Consider the following 22,689-nt stretch of genomic DNA (forward strand, 5'->3'; position numbering starts at 1 on the left):
TACATTTTACTGTTCTGATGACTAATGTCTGTTCGGACAATTAAAATGTCTGGAACTACACTTAAACTATAGTGAGGAGGCATAAATTAATGAAATAAATATTAAAAAAAAATGTAGGAAAAATTTTGAGAAAATAAAATAAAATTTAGAGAATTTATTTATTTGGTACAAAAATAATAAAAATAACCCGATATGCACCATGAAGGGCATTTTGGTCATTTCACCCATAGAGGTGAATTTTGACATAGATGTCAAATTAAAATTAGGACATAAAATAAATAACATAAATTAAATTTATGAATTTGAATTTGAAAAATGAGAAGAGAAAGAAGAAGAAAAGAAAAAAAAAAGGAAAGAAAAGAAAAGAAAGGAAATAGATTTATGAAATTTAAAAACAATAAAGTACACATAAATGTATATATATAAATACCAACAAGAGACAAAACCCCACCAACCATCTTCTTCTTCCCTCTCCTCTCTCTCTCTCTCTCTCTCCTTGCCGTCCACCATGGGAGCTCTCTCCCTCCATTTTTGTCTTCCCTAAAGCTTGATTTTCCAAGCTTCCTCCTCACCAAAACCCATAGACCCCTTCATTAAAAATTTAGCCCACTCCATAAGGAAGCCATTGATAGTGAAAAGAAGAAGAAAAGTTGAAGTTTAACAAGTTACCTAAGAGGTTAGTGCCTAATCTTCCTTCCTTCCTTTATTAATCCTTGAGTTAAGGTTAAAATGAAGTAAAATTTGTAAGAAACTAAAAGAAATAGGTGAGTTATGAGGGAAGTAAATTTTTGGTACCCATGGTGAGTGATGGTTTTTGATGACTATGATGTATATAAAGTGATTTAATAATATTGGTTGATGCATTTATAAGTATTAGAAGTTAATTTGCATTGAGATTTTATGAGGTTGAAATTGTGAGTTAGGGTTTAGCCTAACTTTAGTATTTTTGTATTATACCATGCAATTGGGATTGTTGAGATGTGTTGATGATATTTAGAAGTGCCTTGAATGTCAAATTGAAGCAAGGAGGTTGGAGGAGAAATGAATTATTGGAAGTGCTATTTTCTTCAGGTTGTGTTATTGAGGGCAGTACACATTTTAGGCCATAAATAAAATTGTGTGACCCCAATTGGTATGAGGCCAATTGGGGGTGAAACTAGACCCAAAATAGCCCATATTCTATGAAGAAACCATGCCCAAATTCTGTCCAAAACTTGACCTAAATTCTGCCTAAATTCGGATTACCCTGCAACCCAACCCAGAAAATGACCAAATGAACAGTACGTGTTCATTTGGTTATAACTCTCTCTATACTGGTCCAAATGACCTAAAATTTTACCCATGGAAAGTTTAGACATAGGGTTACACTTTTCATGAAGACCACTTAACCCAGTTTTGCCTTTAACAAATTCAAATTGTTAGCACAAGTTGGGTCACTGAAACTGCCAACCCAGAAAATGACCAAATGAACAGTACGTGTTTATTTGGTCATAACTCTCTCTATACTGGTCCAAATGACCTAAAATTTTACCCATGGAAAATTTAGACATAGGGCTACACTTTTCATGAGACCACTTAACCCAGTTTTGCCTTTAACAAATTCAAATTGTTATCAAAAGTTGGGTCACTGAAACTGCCAACCCAGAAAATGACCAAATGAACAGTACATGTTCATTTGGTCATAACTCTCTCTATACTGGTCCAAATGACCTAAAATTTTACCAATGGAAAGTCTAGACATAGGGATACACTTTTCATGAAGACTACTTAACCCAGTTTTGCTTTTAATCAAATCAAATTGTTAGCAAAAGTTGAGTCACTAAAACTGCCAACCCAGAAATTGTCCAAAATACTGTTCCTTTGGTATGCTTGACCAGTTTTGGCAAAAATGCCATAACTTGGTCTCCAAAGCTGCAAATTGAGTGAAACTAGTGCCAAAAGTTTTATAAGACATAGAACAACAATTTTTATGTTTTGACCAAGCTCTAGAAACCATTGCATCCTAGGGAAAATATTAGCCAAAGTTAGGAATTGAAATCTAGAAAATGTTAAGTTGAACCCAGAATGCCATTTGATACCTGTGTGTTCATTTGGCCATAACTCCCACTAGGAAATTCCATTTGAGATTTGCCAATATGATCTAAAAACATGATACTTAGAGATACAATATTGATTTAGACACCTTTGCCAAATTCTAAGTGTAAAGACCCTAAAAAGAGGGTCAAACATACTGCCCTGAAGTTGATTTTTGCCCTTATAGGACTGAGAGTCCAGGTTAATACATTGACCATAACTCACTATACCAAGCTTGAAAAATTATGAAATTGTACCTGGGAGTCCCTAAGACATAGAGGACATATCTTGTGAAGGAACCTAAGTCTAAAAATGACAATAAAATGATCAAATTACTGGTCAAAATTTATTGACTAGAAATTGTAAATTCTGGACAGCTTAGAGGCAAAGGGACCAATTATGGTATTTTGACCATAACTTGAGTTCTATAAGTCCAAATTCAGTGATTCAAAAACTGAAATTCAAGTTTAAACATAGAGGAACAATTGTTATGAAGGAAGTGTGACTAAATAGACATCCTAACCTAGTCAAATTCCTAGATAAAGATAACACATCAACATGAACCTAAAGAAAGTTTCATGGGAAAAATGCTATATATGATAATTAAAATACTCATAAGGATAATTAAATATAAAAATGATATGAATATGTAAATTGGGACTAATGTCCCATTAATATGAAATTAATGGTACCAATGAACAGTATTAGAAAATAGTAACAGTGAATAGTGCTAAAATAATTAAAAATGTTTAATTGCCCATAGTATACCTAAACTTATTTATTTAGTTTGGATAAATTGGTATACCAATTAGGGACCACAGATAGCAGTACTGCTTATAGAGCAAATCATGAACTGACAATATATGTCTGATATGATTGTTCTACAGGCTATATGCCTACTTACTGGCCATTGTGCCTACTTTATTTCTGGCTTTACAAGCCTGACAGTGGGTCTTGTGCCCGACAGCTGGCCTCGTGCCTGACAGATGTATATAGGGTAGACATATGGCTGTCTAACCCGTATACTCCCGTGTATACAGCTTTTATAATTTGTTATAGGTTTCTTGGGCATTGATAATAATTAATTAATACTGAATATACAATAAGTAAATAGGAAAGACCCCAATAATTTTAATTGATTCCGAAGTGTAATAAAAAAATGTAAAAGACCCAGAATTTATGATTTGTAAATATTATTTCAATTGTTTAATTATTGTTATTATAAATTATGCACCACTAAGCGTTATGCTTAGCGCGTTGGTTTTCCATCGCGTAGGTACTGAAGATCAGCAGACGCCACAGTAGTATTCGGACAGAGTTCCGACCAGATCTGCCACCGATCAGAGTCACCTCACCAGTCTTTTGTATTTGGTAGGGCCCATGTGTAGACTAGTATTTTGGCTCATTATGTCTAGTCATGATGTAATTACTAGTTTATGATGTATTTTATTTTGGACTTGAAATGAAAACTTATAATTTATTATCTATGAATTTCCATATGAATGCAATAGATGACACTTCATTTTAAGATCTCATAAATAGTTGTGAATGATATGATAAAAGAGAATATGATATGGAAATGTGTGAAATGAATATGGACATATTAACAGGTGATTAGTGGAGCCCGCCAAATGCTAATAAAATAAGGGAGGCTCTGTCCGGGTCTCCACAGAAATAAGATATAAAAAAAATAAATAAATTCTACACATAGAATACATGTTTTAGATGACATCAAAAATTTACAATAGATATGATAAAACAAGATAGGGTGCTCCGGCACCGAATGTGGCACTTCTTGCTTGGCTATACGGTAGACGGGTAAGGGGCGTCACAATTATAATTTTATGTCAAATGCTAACATGAAATAATAAATAAATGATAATTAGACACATAAGTAAATGTATAATTATTATCTTTTTTTAAAAAAAAAAATTATAAGATGGTTATAGATTTTAGGACCCACTCATGTTTACATGTTCACTCATTGAGATCCCAAATGCGCGCGTATATATATATATTTATTCACTATTAAATTATCATTCTATAGAGAAAATCCAATACATAAATTATCATATAATAAAACAATGATTTCATATAAAAATGTACATGAAATTATTGTTTTATTATATAATTTCTCCTTTTAAAACATGAGAGGACGCACTTAGTAGTTGGAGTTTTTCTATCGTTTAATAATCCGGCAAATTAATTTCTTTGGTTTTATTTTTTTTATTTGCATTCAAAAATATTTTCCATTAAAAAAATAATCATATCGTACTTTCAGTAAAATTAAATATTATTTAATAAAAAACAAAGACTCTCATTTTTAAGATTTAATAAATTAGTTTATAAAATTTGGCTTTTCTTATCAATTGTACTCGGGAAAGATTATAATATAGAAACATATAAATGCCATTTAGAAGTGCTTCATTTTCTTGAGTTTTTCTTTTTATTAAATTTAACAGAGTTAATGGTCATTAATTTATTATTTAATTTTTTATTGTTATCCCTGCTCATATTATTAAAATTTTCAATGAAAATATAGAATAATTTATGTATTCGACATTTTTTTTAATTAAATAACTAATTTGAATTCTCTATTAATAAAGATTATATATTCCAATCTCAGTCAATGAAATGAAATGCTTGTGACTGAGATATACTAAAAATAAAATTTTAAAATTAATTTATTTATAAAATAATTAAAATATTAGCCAATGAGGTGATAAGTAGCAAACTTTAATCAATTAATTTTTACTTAATTGACAGATAAAAGAAATTATATTTTCAACATAGATTAGTTTATTTGCCTAGTTAATTTGTATTTTTATAATCGCCTTGCATAAAGTATTCATAAAATAAATGGATAAGTACCGAGTATGATCTTGAGTGCATGAACATTTTAGAGTTTAAGGTTACATTTGTTTTACGGAAAATATTTTCATGGAAAATATTTTTTGATGTTTGGGATATTCAAAAAAATTATTCAACAAAAAATATTTTCCTAGTTAAAAGAAGAATTAAATTACTTTTAAGAAAAATGACTTTCATTTTTTAAAATTTTTTTAAAAAAATGTCATTTTCTTTCTTTTTTTTTTAATTTTGATAATCTTTAAAATGTGAACACACTTATAAATGTATGAAATAAACACATATTATAAATTTAACATTTCAATCAAACAACAAAAAAGATTTTTATAAAAAATATTTTTTAGAAAAATATTTTTATATTTTTCATGTATAAATTATTTTTCGTGAAATAAATGAAACTTAAATATTTAGTTATTTTATGATAATTACTATTTTTTCTATTTAATTTGGATATTACATGATGCAATCCCCTGAATTTTAATTAAGAACACTAGCTCTTCTCTTCCTAGCTGAGCTTTAATTAATTATAAAAATGGAGTCTTCGTCTACTTTAAATAATTAGAGAATTTATAAGCCAACATATATATATAATCTTAGTCTTTAAGTCTTATTAAATAAGACTTGAAATTTATTTTCTTATTTCAAGGGAGCTTTTTTTGTGATTTTTTTTAATCCTAAACATAAATTATCTACCTTTTAATTAATTATACTAGAGAGACATTAAATCTCACGTGCATATACTACAAAATTTATATGTACAAATAAGACATAAGAGAAAATTTTACTATTATAAAAAAAAATCTCCCAATTCTAATTTCAATATATTTATATAAATTTTATCTCTTTATTGAAATAGGCTAAATAGATAATATTTATATTAATCGTACTTATTGATTTGTATATTCAACCATCATCAGAAACTTCATAAAACATTTTATTGTGTTTCACTATCAATTTTTCAGATCAAATCATAATTTAAACTTATAAAAATTAAAAATATAATCAATATAGAAGAGCAGAGACAAGATTATTTTATGCACTATAAACACTTTTTTATCATCATTTTATACATGATATTAAAATAATAAATAATATCAAAGTAACATATGAATAATTAATAATATATATAATATTACGCGCAATAGCATTGTAAATTAGTATAAAAGTATTGTTAAAAATTTTAAATTATGGATTAAGGTCTATGCACTTCTTTAAATATTTATTGATAATTTTTATTAACAATATAATTTAAATCTTTAATGATCTATAAAACATATTGTTAAAATCTAAATTTATTGTAATAATGTGAATTATTGAATCCAACATCCAGAGATATATTAATTAATGTCTTGGAAGTTATACCATTTTTTTTTTAATTTTCTTAAATTATTCTTATAGCCCAAACCGAAAAATCAACTACGGATGGCTAGGCTGCTCCCAAAATTTTGTTTGTATGTGTCATGTGCTACATGGATTGAATCAATATTAGTGACTGCATTTCTTTATATCTATGCTGGGAAAGTAATCTTTACTTACCATTAATTTGTAATTTATCGTGTACCTAAAAATCTTTTGGCATTATTAATTTGTTATTCTCTCTAGATTTTATTTAGGATAAGGTCAAATAATCCAACTATTATATATATGTATATATATATATATATATATATATATATATATATATATATATATATATATATATATGTATAATTTGTCATTGTAATTATATAATTTCTAAGATGTATTGTAACGCCCTCACCGTAGGTAGTCCGTACATTTTACTGTTCCGACGACTAATGTCTGTTCGGACAGTCAGGATGTCTGGAACTACACTTAAACTATAGTGAGGAGGCATAAATTAATGAAATAAATATTAAAAAATATAGGAAAAATTTTGAGAAATAAAATAAAATTTAGAGAATTTATTTATTTGGTACAAAAATAATAAAAATAACCCGATATGCACCATGAAAGGCATTTTGGTCATTTCACCCCTAGATGTGAATTTTGACTTAAATGTCAAATTAAAATTTGGAAATAGAATAATTAACATAAATTAATTTTATGAATTTGAAATTGAAAAATGAGAAGAGAAAGAAGAAGAAAAGAAAAGAAAAGAAAAGGAAAGAAAAGAAAAGAAAGGAAAGAAAAGAAAAGAAAGGAAATAGATTTATGAAATTTAAAAACAATAAAGTACACATAAATATATATATAAATACCCACAAGAGACAAAACCCACCAACCCTCTTCTTCTTCCTCTTCTCTCTCCCTCCTTGCCGTCTCCCTTAGTGTCTCCCTCCCTCCATTTTTGTTCTTCTTAAAGCTTGATTTTCCAAGCTTTCTCCTCCCCAAAACCCATAGACCCCTTCACAAAAAATTTAGCCCACACCATAAGGAAGCTTTAGATACCCATTAGAAGAAGAAAGATTAAAGTTTGAAGTGGGTCACAAGAGGTTAGTGCACTAATCCCTCTTCTTCTCTTTATTAAACATGAAAAGCATGTTTAGCTAAGCATAAATACCATTAAAACAAAAAAAAATCTAGAGGAAAGAACCCTTGAATTTTTGGCAGCCATGGAACTTGAAATTTATTGCTTTTAAGTGATGAAAAATGGTTCCATGAGAATGTGTAATAAGTTTAAATGTTTGGGTGTTTGATTGTGTAGTGTTTGTGTAAATTTGAAACTTTGAAAACTAGGGTTTGTGTAAATGTTGAGGACTTTGTGTAAAATGTTGAAATTGACCTATTGGGATGAGATTGTTGCTTATAGAAGTGTATTGCATGCAAATTGAAGTAAGGAAGTTGGAGGAGATTGAGTTTTGAAAGTGTTAATTTTCTGCAGGTTGTGTTGTTGAGGGCAGTGTCCATTTTAGGCCATAAATAAAATTGTGTGATCCCAATTGGTATGAGGCCAATTGGAGGTGAAACTAGACCCAAAATAGCCCATTTTCCATGAAGAAACCATGCCCAAATTCTGTCCAAAACTTGAGCTAAATACTGCCCAAATTCGGATTTCTCTGCACCCAACCCAGAAAATGACCAAATGAACAGTACCCTGTTCATTTGGTCATAACTCTCTCTATTCTGGTTCAAATGACCTAAAATTTTACCCATGGAAAGTTTAGACATAGGGCTACACTTTTCATGAAGACCACTTAACCCAGTTTTGCCTTTAACAAATTCAAATTGTTAGCACAAGTTGGGTCACTGAAACTGCCAACCCAGAAAATGACCAAATGAACAGTACGTGTTCATTTGGTCATAACTCTCTCTATACTGATCCAAATGACCTAAAATTTTACCCATGGAAAGTTTAGACATAGGGCTACACTTTTCATGAAGACCACTTAACCCAGTTTTGCCTTTAACCAATTCAAATCGTTAACACAAGTTGGGTCACTGAAACTGCCAACCCAGAAAATGACCAAATGAACAGTACGTGTTCATTTGGTCATAACTCTCTCTATACTGGTCCAAATGACCTAAACTTTTACCCATGGAAAGTTTAGACATAGGGATACACTTTTCATGAGGACCACTTAACCCAGTTTTGCCTTTAACCAATTCAAATCGTTAACACAAGTTGGGTCACTGAAACTGCCAACCCAGAAAATGTCCCAAAATACTGTTCCTTTGGTATGCTTGACCAGTTTTGGCAAAAATGCCATAACTTGGTCTCCAAATCTGCAAATTGAGTGAAACTAGTGCCAAAAGTTTTATAAGACATAGCACAACAATTTTTATGTTTTGACCAAGCTCTAGAAACCACTGCATCCTAGGGAAAATATTAGCTAAAGTTAGGAATTGAAATCTAGAAAATGTTAAGTTGAACCCAGAATGCCATTTGATACCTGTGTGTTCATTTGGCCATAACTCCCATTAGGAAATTCCATTTGAGATTTGCCAATATGATCTAGAAACATGATCCTTAGGGATACAATATTGATTTAGACACCTTTGCCAAATTCTAAGTGTAAAGACCCTAAAAAGAGGGTCAAACATACTGCCCTGAAGTTGATTTTTGCCCTTATAGGACTGAGAGTCCAGGTTAATACATTGACCATAACTCACTATACCAAGCTTGAAAAATTATGAAATTGTATCTGGGAGTCCCTAAGACATAGAGGAACATATCTTGTGAAGGAACCTAAGTCTAAAAATGACAATAAAATGATCAAATGACTGGTCAAATTTTATTGACTAGAAATTGTAAATTCTAGACAGCTTAGAGGCAAAGGGACCAGTTATGGTATTTTGACCATAACTTGAGTTCTATAACTCCAAATTCAGTAATTCAAAAACTGAAATTCAAGTTTAAACATAGAGGAACAATTGTTATGAAGGAAGTGTGACTAAATAGACATCCTAACCTAGTCAAATTCCTAGATAAAGATAACACATCAACATGAACCTAAAGAAAGGTTCATGGGAAAAATGCTATATATAATAATTAAAATACTCATAAGGATAATTAAATATTAAAAATGATATGAATATGTAAATTGGGACTAATGTCCCATTAATATGAAATTAATGGTACCAATGAACAGTACTAGAAAATAGTAACAGTGAATAGTGCTAAAATAATTAAAAATGTTTAATTGCCCATAGTATACCTAGACTTATTTATTTAGTTTGGATAAATTGGTATACCAATTAGGGACCACAGATAGCAGTACTGCTTATAGAGCAAATCATGAACTGACAATATATGTCTGATATGATTGTTCTAAAGGCTATATGCCTACTTACTGGCCATTGTGCCTACTTTATTTCTGGCTTTACAAGCCTGACAATGGTCCGTGCGATACCGGCCTCGTGCATGTGATGTATACAGGGTAGACATATGGCTGTCTAACCCGTATACTCTCGTGTATCCAGCTTTTATAATTTGTTATAGGTTTCTTGGGCATTGATAATAATTAATTAATACTAAATATACAATAAGTAAACAGGAAAGACCCCAATAATTTTAATTGATTCCAAAGTGTAAAAAAATGTAAAAGACCCAGAATTTATGATTTGTAAATATTATTTCAATTGTTTAATTATTATTATTATAAATTATGCACCACTAAGCGTTATGCTTAGCGCGTTGGTTTTCCATCGCGTAGGTACTGAAGATCAGCAGCTGCCACAGTAGTATTCGGACAGAGTTCCAACCAGATCTGCCACCGATAAGAGTCACCTCATCAGTCTTTTATATTTTGGTAGGGCCCATGTGTAGACTAGTATTTTGGTTCATTATGTCTAGTCATGATGTAATTACTAGTTTATGATGTATTTCATTTTGGACTTGTAATTAAACTTTGAGATTGAAATGAAAACTTGTAATTTATTATCTATGAATTTCTATATGAATGCAATAGATAATACTTCATTTTGAGATCTCATAAATAATTGTAAATGATATGATACATGAGAATATGATATGGAAATGTGTGAAATGAATATGGACATGTTAACAGGTGATTAGTGGAACCCGCCAAATGCTAATAAAATAAGGGAGGCTCTGTTTGGGTCTCCACAGAAATAAGATACTGAAAAAAAAAAAAAATTTTCTGCACATAGAATACATGTTTTAAATGACATCAAAAGTTTACAATAGATATGATAAAACAAGATAGGGTGCTCCGGCACCGAATGTGGCACTTCTTGCTCGGCTATACGGTAGACGGGTAAGGGGCGTCACATTTAGTGGTATCAGAGCAGAGGTTTAGGCGATCCTAGACCTAGATAGATAGAAAGAAATAGTTGCATCACATGCATGGGCCTTTAGATAGAGTCGAGGTGACAGTAATGCAGATCTGTTCTTTGTCTGTTTTATAGGATCGATGACATCTGATCCTTCAGAGCACGGACCTCCAAGACCGATAGAGGAGGAAGTAGAGAGTCACGCACCTGCACCTGTGTTTAATCAAGGGCGCAGTAGCAATAGAGCAGAACCATCATTGGGTACTTTAGTAAGGACACAACAGGCCTTCCTAGAGCAAATGACTCAATTGCTCCGTCAAGTCACTGGAGCTATGCCACCACCTCCCCAGCTAGTATATAGGACCCCAGTAGAGAGAGTTAGAAATGATGAGCAGTTTAGGAGAGACAGGCAGTGCAAGAGAGGGTGCAGACTGGCCAGCCCAGTAGCATAGAGAGTAACAGACCCAGGGGGTCTCACGGTAAGATTCATAGTAGAGAATAGAGGCAGAGGTTCCAATTTACCCGAGGAGAGGAGGTCATATGAGTGTATCAATTGACAGTGCAGGTCCTATAGCACGGAGATCAATCCCGATGCCGGTTTGTACACATTGTAGGAAGAACCACGAGAGAAAAGTGTAGATTACTAACGGGTGGATGTTTGGATGTGGGTCCATAGAGCATTTTTTTGAGAGATTGCCCATGGAGGAGTGCTCCCACACTCCACCATAGACTCGTAAGTCCGCCTGCAAGATGCAGAGGGTAGAAGACCTATGAGACCAGAGGTAGCTGGTACATCACAAAGAGCTTCTAAGACTATAGAACACCCGAGGTGAAGTAGCATCCCGCGTGTACGCTATGGCTCGAGAAGAGCCAAATACGGTAGATGTTATCAGAGGTACATTTCCTAATTATAATACCTTTAAGTATGTATTGATAGACCCTAACTATGTTCACCCCTATATATGCATTGTACCTCCTGTTAAAAGAGGATACCGATAGATGGGTCAGAAGATGACATACTTGTCACCAACCTTTTAGGTCACCAGGTGATTGCAGATTATCAACCGAAAAGGATCGTGTTAAAGATAATAGATGGAAATGAGAAGGAGGCTGTATATGAGATGAAAGAAGATGAGTACAGAACTAGTTGAAAAAAAAAAAAAGAGAGTTAGTTTATTGGGATATACCGTAGTAACTATGCAATGCTCTTGATGTTTGTGCTGTAAGCTGCTGATTACAGCACCGACATGGGACTATTGTGTAGAGCTACGTATTTTCAATAATAAATCGAGATAAGGATAAGATTGTAGAATAAAGATTAATAAGAGAGACTAAAAAAAAAAAAGTAAAGTATTATAACACAAAATGGTGAAAAGACAAGGAAATAGCGGTCGCTCGATTAATTATACTGTGTAAATTTCGAGGACGAAATTTTATTTAGAGGGGAAGAATTGTAACGCCCTCACCGTAGGTAGTCCGTACATTTTACTGTTCCGACGACTAATGTCTGTTCGGACAGTCAGGATGTCTGTTCGGACAGTCAGGATGTCTGGAACTACACTTAAACTATAGTGAGGAGGCATAAATTAATGAAATAAATATTAAAAAAATATAGGAAAAATTTTGAGAAATAAAATAAAATTTAGAGAATTTATTTATTTGGTACAAAAATAATAAAAATAACCCGATATGCACCATGAAAGGCATTTTGGTCATTTCACCCCTAGATGTGAATTTTGACTTAAATGTCAAATTAAAATTTGGAAATAGAATAATTAACATAAATTAATTTTATGAATTTGAAATTGAAAAATGAGAAGAGAAAGAAGAAGAAAAGAAAAGAAAAGAAAGGAAAGAAAAGAAAAGAAAGGAAATAGATTTATGAAATTTAAAAACAATAAAGTACACATAAATATATATATAAATACCCACAAGAGACAAAACCCACCAACCCTCTTCTTCTTCCTCTTCTCTCTCCCTCCTTGCCGTCTCCCTTAGTGTCTCCCTCCCTCCATTTTTGTTCTTCTTAAAGCTTGATTTTCCAAGCTTTCTCCTCCCCAAAACCCATAGACCCCTTCACAAAAAATTTAGCCCACACCATAAGGAAGCTTTAGATACCCATTAGAAGAAGAAAGATTAAAGTTTGAAGTGGGTCACAAGAGGTTAGTGCACTAATCCCTCTTATTTGATACTGCGTGTATAGTCCGCAAGTGCACGGGTCACAGTAGTATAGTTTTAAAAAAATGATATCGATCCCACAGGGAATTGTGCTTAAATTGGAAATAAAAGTATAAGCTAATTAGAATGACAAAAATTAAAAGATATTAAAAATAAAATCTAAAAATTAAAATTAAGACAAAAATTAAAGATGTAAAATGAAATTTGGAATTAAAATTGGTATTTAAGGAATTAATGCTAAATCAAACAATTAACTAAAATTAATTAGACTAGATTACCAAAAATTAATTTGAAATTTCTATTTATGAAATTAAGAAGAATTAAATCTAAAAAAAAATAAAGTAATTCTAGTTATTGGATTTAAATTGAAATTGCTATTTATGAGATTTGGAGGATTTAAATCTAAATTCAATGAAAATTAAATTGATTCTAGAGATTGGATTTTCAATATTGTTTGCATGTGATTTTTCCCTAATTTAGCCAAACACATGAGAATTGCAATTTTGAGGGAAATCAATTCTTAAATTTTTGAAACCTTTTTCAAGCATCTCAAAATTGGTTTTCATTAAATCAAACCCTGTTTTCACGGTATTTCAAATCTAACAAAAACCCAATTAATGCTCTAATTGATTTTTGGAAAGTTCCCCTTAATCTTCTTAGCTTATTTCTAACACCAAGAAAATAAAGTTTATTGCAAGATTATCCATCCCCAATATTCACTTTTCAGTCCATCTATTAAGGATTAAAACTTAACTTAATGAGGGCCCATTCATCAAGCAAGGAAATAAGCACACAAGCAATAAATCAAAATATAACAATATTCATTTAAATGGCTAAATCAGTTCAAAACCACAAAACAAATCAATATTTACAAACCCATCTCTAGAATCTCAATAAACTACTCACAAATCATTGTTTAAAGACAAACCCAAATGAAGAAATGAAGAAATAATGGAAATGTAAGCTAAAAGGGGTAGAAAAACCCAGCAAATTTGCAGCAGGATCTCTGCAGAAAAGTGCAGAAACGTGATCCTTGCTGCTGCTGGAAGAAGATGCAGAAGATGCTCCTCCCTTTCCCTCTTTCTATCTTTCTAAAAATGCCTCCCTTGCTCTCTATGGAAAGAAAGTGATAAAGGGCACTTTATATAGGCAAGGGGACTGTTCTAGAATGGGTAAAAGGGGGAAGGATCCAGAGAAAGTGAGGTAAAAAGGCTGGAGTAACGGAAATGCCACGTCAACAATTTTCCAGTAAAAACGACATAAGCCGAGTCAGTTGTGTCGCGGGTTGTGTCGCTCTCGGCGTGAATATCTGACGATCGACACAACCTGCGACATAAGCTAATTCGGTTGTGCTGCAGGTTGTGTCGCTCTCGGCCATTTTTTTACTCAACTTCAAAATTTTTGCAATTCGATTTTAATCTCCTCCAAATGGCTACTCTGATCAAAATACATCAAATTTCTCCAAATTTATCCTACAAAACAAATGAATTCCAAAAATTAAACTAAGAAAAGTGAAAATTGCAAAATTGACTAAATATATACTAATATCTAAAATAATAGCTATGAATAAGGGTAAATTATGTGCAAAAATTACTCCTAAATGATGATCTAAAATGCATGCATCAAATTCCCCCATACTCAAACTCTTGCTTGTCCTCAAGCAAAATTTCATTAAAACTCATTTGGAAGGGAATAGAATCAGTCTTTGAAAACACAAAATTCACTAATCCAAACTACCAACTTACCTCTAGCCACCAACATTCTAAATTCCCACCAGCAAAAGCACAAAGAATGAAGCAAGCACTCTCAACTATTACAGAATAACTAAGAATTAACCAATCAACCCAAGCAACAAATACCAACCAGCTACAAGAGTCAATTGTGCCAAAACAAACCTAAATGAAATAGATAGCCAATGCGTCTCAAATAGATGGTGAGTAATGTATGAAAAATTATATTGCCAAACCCATATGCAAGCATAAAAGATCTAACTCTACTAATGTAACAAGCATTTTTCAAAGAATCATTAGGTCTTTTTAAGGGTTGTAATGGGGTCAAATAGGGTAAGATTGTGGTTAACAAAGAAAGGGAATAAGGTAAACAAAATATGAGAATAATATTAATCATGAAACTCAAAGTGCATCCAATTTTTTCTTTTTTTTTTTTTTTTTATCAAGTCAAGAGGAAAGAAATTCACAATGAATCTCAAGTGCTTATCACAATGATTATACAAAGGGACTACTTTTTATGCTTATTTATTTTATTTTATTTTGATTTTGTATGTGTCCCTATTTTATGTCACACCCAAAATTACCTTTGGGATATTTTGGTGACCTTTTCAACTTTTCACAATTACTCTAGCACTTTTCAAGATGTTTCAATCCTCCGAGATTTTTTTATTTTATTTTTATTTTTATTTTTATATTATCATTTTTTTATGCACTTAATTGCTAAAATACTATTCTCATAGATAGGTGGTAGTGTTTAGGTTTAACGGCTAGGTAAATGATTTGGGTTCCAAAGAAATTAGGGAATTAAGGTTCAAGGGGGTTTGCAAGGGTTAAAATGAGATTAAGGTAGGTTAAGGCTAAATGTGAGGTTTAAAATATGAAGGAATGCCTAAATCATATTCTTATCAAATGCAAGTTAAAAATTTCGCTTTGAAAGATCTAAGATGCTTGTTCTAGGAATGGTGAGACGACAAGGACCATTTTCTTCCTTAAAGGCTTATCCAGACACTCAAAACTCAAAATAACTAATCAGAATCTGCATACCTAGATGAATGTATTAATTTTCAGCTATTAAGTAAGAGAAAGAATAATGCTTAAGACTTTGTACCCAGCTGGAACTTTCATTCCACTAACCATCTAAAGGCAAGTTGGATTGCTTGAATAAGTGGCTTATGGAATTCAAAGACTGGTTTAAAAATCCAAAAAATTTTAAATGAAATGCATGAGTGTAAATGTCAAGTCAACCTATATGCAACTAAATATGCATAACTAAGTGTATGAAGCTATATGCAAGTGTATGTATGTGAATATGTACAAGTATGAAGTAATGAATGAGTATGTCACTATATGCAAATGAAAAAGGAAAAAGTAATTTTTGCAAAAAATTTACCCTCTCCCCCATACTCAGAATGAACATTGTCCTCAATGTTAAAAGATTGCAAGGAATGGGATAATTTGGCTATATGTGCATAAAGAATTATTACCATGTTGCATAAGCGAGAGCACAACTTGTGTTGACAGTGACACAAGCTGAGATGAGAATTATTACCTCATTGAAGTGCAGCCAATTTAATTAGATAAAATTTGGACAGCTGCTGCACTCATTGCAAAAGAAACAGTGCAATGGAATCCATTAAATCGATTAATCTCAAAAATTTGGAATAGGGAAGTTAAGCGCAGGTAATATAATTATCAAGTGTAAATTCTGAAGGAGCATATTAAAGCAAGTGAGCAATGTACTAAAAATATAAAAGAAAAATGTACGTTATGAGGAACTAAAAAAAAACTGAATAAGTAAACAGTGCAAGAAAAACAACACAAACAAAATATTAACTAAATAAGTTCAAAATACTAATTAATTAAGCAACGAAATTAAAGACATGAAATGTTTTTTTTTTTTTTTTTTTTTTATGCTCATTTGCTTGCAATGCATTGCATCCCATCTGCACAAGGAAATTAGAACAATGTTAAACTCTGAATAAGGAGTATAGAAAAACTTAAAACAAATATATATGAAAGAAATAAAGAATCAATGAAAAATTATGAGTTATACCCAAAAATGCTAAGTTTAGGTCTTTAGCTTGACCATACTCACTCAAAATGTTATGGAGAATGAGAAAGATAGCAAGTTGCTATTTTCTCAATTGGCTCACCAACTGAATAGTGCCTCAACCTTTGTCCATTTACCTTGAAATTACCCGATTTTCCACCAAAAATTTCCACAGCACCATGAGGTAAAACTTTCATAATTTTGAATGGACCGGACCACCTTGATTTTAATTTTCCTGGAAAAAATTTCAACCTTGAATTGAATAAGAGAACCAAATCTCCTTCTTTAAAGTCCTTTTTCTTGATATGCTTATCATGCCATTTTTTTGTTCTTTCTTTATAGATCCTAGCATTTTCATAAGCATCAAGTCTCAATTCTTCTAACTCATCAAGTTGCAAAAGTCTTTTGTGTCCAGCAGCTTGTAAATCAAAATTGATTGCTCTTATGGCCCAATAAGCTTTATGTTCTAACTCTACGGGCAAATGGCATGATTTCCCAAAAACTAACCTATAAGGTGCAGTTCCTATGGGGGTTTTAAATGCTGTTCTATATGCCCAAAGAGTGTCATCTAATTTAAGGGACCAATCTTTTCTGGACTTATTGACAGTTTTCTCCAAGATTTGCTTGATTTCTCTATTTGTGATTTCTACTTGGCCATTTGTTTGAGGGTGATATGGTGTGGCAATCCTATGCTTTACCCCATATTTTCTCATCAATTTTTCAAATTGGTGGTTGCAAAAATGGCTACCACCATCACTGATTATGGCACGTGGGGCACCAAACCTGGTCAAAACAAATTTTTTCAGAAATTTCACCACAACTTTTGCATCATTGGTAGGTGTAGCAATAGCTTCTACCCATTTAGATACATAGTCTACCCCTACCAAGATATATTTATTCCCATAAGAAGATGGAAATGGCCCCATGAAATCAATTCCCCATACATCAAACAATTCAACTTCTAATATGGATTGTTGGGGCATCTCATCTCTCTTGGAAATATTGCCTACCCTTTGGCACCTATCACACTTGCTTACAAAATTTCTCACATGTTTAAACATAATAGGCCAATAGAAACCTGATGTCAAGACCTTTTCAACAGTTTTTGAGACACTAAAATGACCACCATATTCAGAGGAATGACAATGGTAAATAACATCATTTATTTCTTCCTCTGGTATACATCTCCTAATTATTCCATCATTACATCTTCTAAACAAAAGAGGTTCTTCCCAAGAATAAAATTTAACATCAAGCAAGAATCTCTTCTTTTGCTGCCAAGATAAATCAGGTGGCAAGACACCACAAGACAAGAAATTCACAATATCAGCAAACCATGGAAGTGCAGAATTCAACACATACAACTGCTCATTCATGAAAAATTCATCAATTGGCACAATTTCATCATCTTTATTTTCAGTTTTCATCCTAGAAAGGTGATCAGCCACCACATTCTCAACACCCTTTTTATCTCTTATTTCCAAATCAAATTCTTGAAGTAACAATATCCATCTAATCAACCTAGATTTAGCTTCTTTCTTGCTCATTAAATACTTTATTGCTGCATGATCAGTGAAAACAATTACCTTTGAGTTGACCAAATAAGAACGAAATTTATTGAGTGCAAATACTACCGCAAGGAACTCCTTTTCAGTTGTATCGTAATTGACTTGGGCTTCATCAATGGTTCGGCTTGCATAGTAAATGGCATAAGCTATTCTATCTTTTATTTGGCCAGGGCGGCTCCAACGAGAAACTCGCTTGCATCACACATAATTTCGAATGGCAAAGTCCAATCCGGGGTTGCATGATAGGAGTCGTTGTTAATGCCATCTTTAACCTGCAAAAAGCAACCATACAATCTTGATTAAAATCAAATTTAACATCATGATTCAAAAGATTTGTTAAGGGTTTAGCAAGTTTAGAAAAATCCTGAATAAATCGCCGGTAAAACCCAGCATGTCCAAGGAAACTTCGCACTCCTTTGACAGTGGTTGGAGGGGGCATTTTTTCAATAATTTCTATTTTAGCTCTATCCACTTCAATTCCCCTATTTGAGATTAAATGCCCTAAAACGATCCCCTCTTGGACCATAAAGTGGCATTTCTCCCAATTCAACACCAAATCATTATCAGCACACCTCTGCAAGATTTTAGACAAATTAGTCAAGCATGAATCAAAATTAGTGCCATAAACTGAAAAGTCATCCATGAAGACCTCCATAATTTCTTCAATAAAATCAGAAAAAATGGCCATCATGCATCTTTGAAATGTGCCAGGTGCATTACACAATCCGAATGGCATCCTTCGATAGGCAAAGGTGCCATAGGGACAGGTAAAGGTAGTTTTCTCTTGGTCATCAGGATGTATTGGAATTTGAAAGAAACCAGAATATCCATCTAAGTAACAAAAGAATGAATGCTTGGCTAATCTCTCTAACATTTGATCCATAAAAGGAAGGGGAAAATGGTCTTTTCTTGTGGCATTGTTCAACTTCCTATAGTCTATGCACATTCTCCAACCTGTACTTGATTCTAGTGGGTATCAATTCATTATTTTCATTTTTAACAACTGTCACCCCACCTTTCTTTGGTACAACATGCACAGGACTAACCCACTCACTGTCAGAAATAGGGTAAATAATTCCAGCAGCTAGTAATTTTAGGATTTCCTTTTTCACAACATCCTTCATTGTAGGATTCAATCTTCTTTGGTGTTCAATGGAAGGTTTACTATTTGGCTCAAGGAAAATCCTATGCATACAAACTGTTGGACTAATTCCCTTTATATCATCAATTGCATAACCCAAAACTCTTCTATATTCTCTCAAAACTCTCAACAATTTTTCTTTCTCAATATCAGTCAAACATGCATTAATTATAACAGGATATGTTTCATTTGGTCCAAGAAAAGCATACCTGAGGTTGGAAGGAAGAGGTTTAAGATCTACCTTTGGGGCATCCTCTACCTTTAATGATGGTGGTTTGATCTCCAAATTTTGCACTCCTTCAAGTTGAAAAATTGTGGCTTCAGGATGTGGTGGAGAACTCTCCAAGTGTTGTGCAAAAGCAGCTATGTTGTGATTATCATCATCAATGCTCCCACCATGGACTAAGCAATTTTCAAGTGGGTCTTGTGGATAGCTTTGTCTGAAATGCTCTTGAACAATCTCATCAATAATGTCTACCCGCAAACAAGACTCAACTTCTTCATATTTCCTTTTCATGGCTGGATTGATGTTGAATATCATTTGATCATCTCCCACTCTAAGTGTCAATTGCTCACCCTTTACATCAATTAATGCACCAGCTGTTGCCAAAAAGGGTCTTCCCAATAAGATAGGAACTTTTGTGTCTTCTTCCATATCTAAAATGACAAAATCCACCGGAATGTAGAATTTCCCAACCTTGATAGGCACATTTTCAAGAATGCCTTCCGGATACTTAATTGAACGGTCAGCTAATGAAAGATACATGTTTGTGGGCTTCAATTCTCCCATATTCAACTTCTCATATATTGAAAGAGGCATTAGGCTGACGCTAGCTCCAAGGTCACATAAAGCATTTGCCACACAATTATCACCAATATGACAAGGAATGGAAAACACACCCGGATCTTTGAGTTTGGGAGGTAACTTCTTCTGAATTATAGCGCTGCATTGCTCTCCCAAGTTGATGGTGTCATAATCTTCTAGCCTTCTCTTGTTGGAAAGAATCTCCTTCAAAAACTTGGCATAACTTGGCATTTGGGATAGTGCCTCAGTGAATGGCACATTGATATACAATTTCTTTAGCACTTCAAGGAACTTGCCAAATTGTTTGTCTAGCTTATGCTTGATGAATCTTTGAGGGTAGGGAAGGGTGGGTTTGTAAGGTTCAGGTGGGATGTATGGTTTCTCTCCCTCATCTTGCTCACTTTTGCTTTCTTCTTCTTTTTCATTTTTCTTGCTCTCAACTGAATTTTCTTCTTTTGTGCTCTCTTTTTCTTCTCTCTTGTTTTCACTCTCTTGACCAACTTTCTTACCACTTCTCAAGGTCACCAACTTACATTGTTCATGAGGGTTTTGTGGTTGGCTAGGTAGTTTCCCATAGGAATTGCTTCCTGATGAGCTTGCTTGTTGCGCCAATTGAGTCTCCAACATGCGGTTGTGGACTTGTAATTGATCCATGGTTTGTCTCATGTGTTGCATTTCTTCCTCCAATTTGCTATTCATCTTGCTTTGTTCAGCAAAAAATTTCTCCATCATGTTCTCCAAAGATGGCTTCGGTTCATGGGATGGAAGGGATTGTTGTGCTCTTGCTTGATATCCAGGTGGTGGCTGCCTTGTGGGCTTAAATTGAGGCTGAAATTGAGGCCTATTTTGCTGCATAAACTGCTGGTTATGAGCATGATTTGAGCTTTGGCCTTGTTGAGCAAAAGTTGCTTGTGGTCTCCATGTTGAGTTGTTCATATTAGAATAAGCATTTCCCATAGGTTTTTGTTGATAACCTCCTGCATAAGCAGCTTGTTCTTGCAAATAATCATCACCATAAGAAGAATAATCAACTCCACAACTTTGAGTTCCATCTGTGAAGGCAACTTGTTGCATAGTTGCAGGAGTTGAGGTTGTTGCCTTTGTGCAAAAATCACTAAGAAGCTGAGTTAACTGGTCAAATCTTGCATTCATGTAGCTAACTGAGTCTAGTTCATAGATCCCAGCTTTCTTTGGCTCAAGTGCTCTAGGATTTCCTCATAAATGGGTATTATGAGCAATCTTCTCTAATAGATCATAGCATTCTTCACTTGTCATTCTCATGAAATCTCCTCCTGCTTGTGAATCAATTGTGTTTCTTATGGCTGGAGTAACTCTGGTGTAGAAATTCTGAACAATCATCCATTTGGGTATTTCATGATGAGGACATTGCCTTTCAAGCTCCTTAAATCTCATCCAAGATTCATACAAAGTTTCATCATCTCTTGGTTTAAAAGCTACCATCAAATTCCTCAAATGAGTAGTTTTCCCAGGTGGGAAAAATTGAGATAGAAAAGCTTGAGATAGCTGCTCCCAAGTAGCTATAATAGCTTGTGGCAGTGAGTCATACCACTCCAATCTTTGAATCCCGAAGAGAGAATGGAAATAAGGTGAGCCGAATAACTTCATCAGAAACTCCAGGTTGTCTTTGTGTGCCACATATCATCAAAAATTTCTTCAAATGAGAATGAGGATTTTCAAGTGGGCTACCTCCAAATTGTGAATTCTGAACCATTTGAATAAGACCAGTTTTTAATTCAAATTGATTAGCTCCAATAATAGGTCTATTATCTCTCACATCAGTACATCTAGGAAAAGCATAGTCTAACATGGATCTTCTTTGAGGATCATTTTGATTAGCAACTGCATTTTGCCCGTTTTGCTCATTTCCTCCATTGTTTCCACCAATAGCTCTATTTTGATTCTCCATATTTTCGATTGTCTCCTCTTGCTCAAATATTTGTTGTTCTTCTTTTTCTGCTTCTTTTCTTTTTTTGTATTCCTTTTTGTTGGCTCGACAGAATTTTTCAATTTCAGGATTGAACAACAATTCAGTATCACTTGTGCTTTTCGATCGTCTCATAAACAAGAAAAGTACCTGAAAAACACAATGAACAATAGTGAAAATAAAAGAAAATAAAAATTCTAATTAGCTTAAAACAATTAAAATCCAATTTAAAAACAAACAATTCCCCGGCAACGGCGCCAAAAACTTGATACTGCGTGTATAGTCCGCAAGTGCACGGGTCACAGTAGTATAGTTTTAAAAAAATGATATCGATCCCACAGGGAATTGTGCTTAAATTGGAAATAAAAGTATAAGCTAATTAGAATGACAAAAATTAAAAGATATTAAAAATAAAATCTAAAAATTAAAATTAAGACAAAAATTAAAGATGTAAAATGAAATTTGGAATTAAAATTGGTATTTAAGGAATTAATGCTAAATCAAACAATTAACTAAAATTAATTAGACTAGATTACCAAAAATTAATTTGAAATTTCTATTTATGAAATTAAGAAGAATTAAATCTAAAAAAATAAAGTAATTCTAGATATTGGATTTAAATTGAAATTGCTATTTA

The 22,689-nt window shown here is 32.9% G+C and overlaps 1 non-coding gene across 1 annotated transcript; it reads left to right on the forward strand.

Annotated features, from left to right (window-relative positions):
• The first annotated feature begins 21,476 nt into the window (after positions 1-21,476).
• Positions 21,477-21,583, forward strand: LOC131182650 (small nucleolar RNA R71). The gene has a single exon (XR_009150912.1). It is a non-coding gene; the product is annotated as a small nucleolar RNA R71 (small nucleolar RNA).
• The last annotated feature ends 1,106 nt before the right edge of the window (positions 21,584-22,689 follow it).

This window comes from Hevea brasiliensis, chromosome 8 (assembly GCF_030052815.1).
Source record: "Hevea brasiliensis isolate MT/VB/25A 57/8 chromosome 8, ASM3005281v1, whole genome shotgun sequence".
Taxonomy (NCBI): Eukaryota; Viridiplantae; Streptophyta; class Magnoliopsida; order Malpighiales; family Euphorbiaceae; genus Hevea; species Hevea brasiliensis.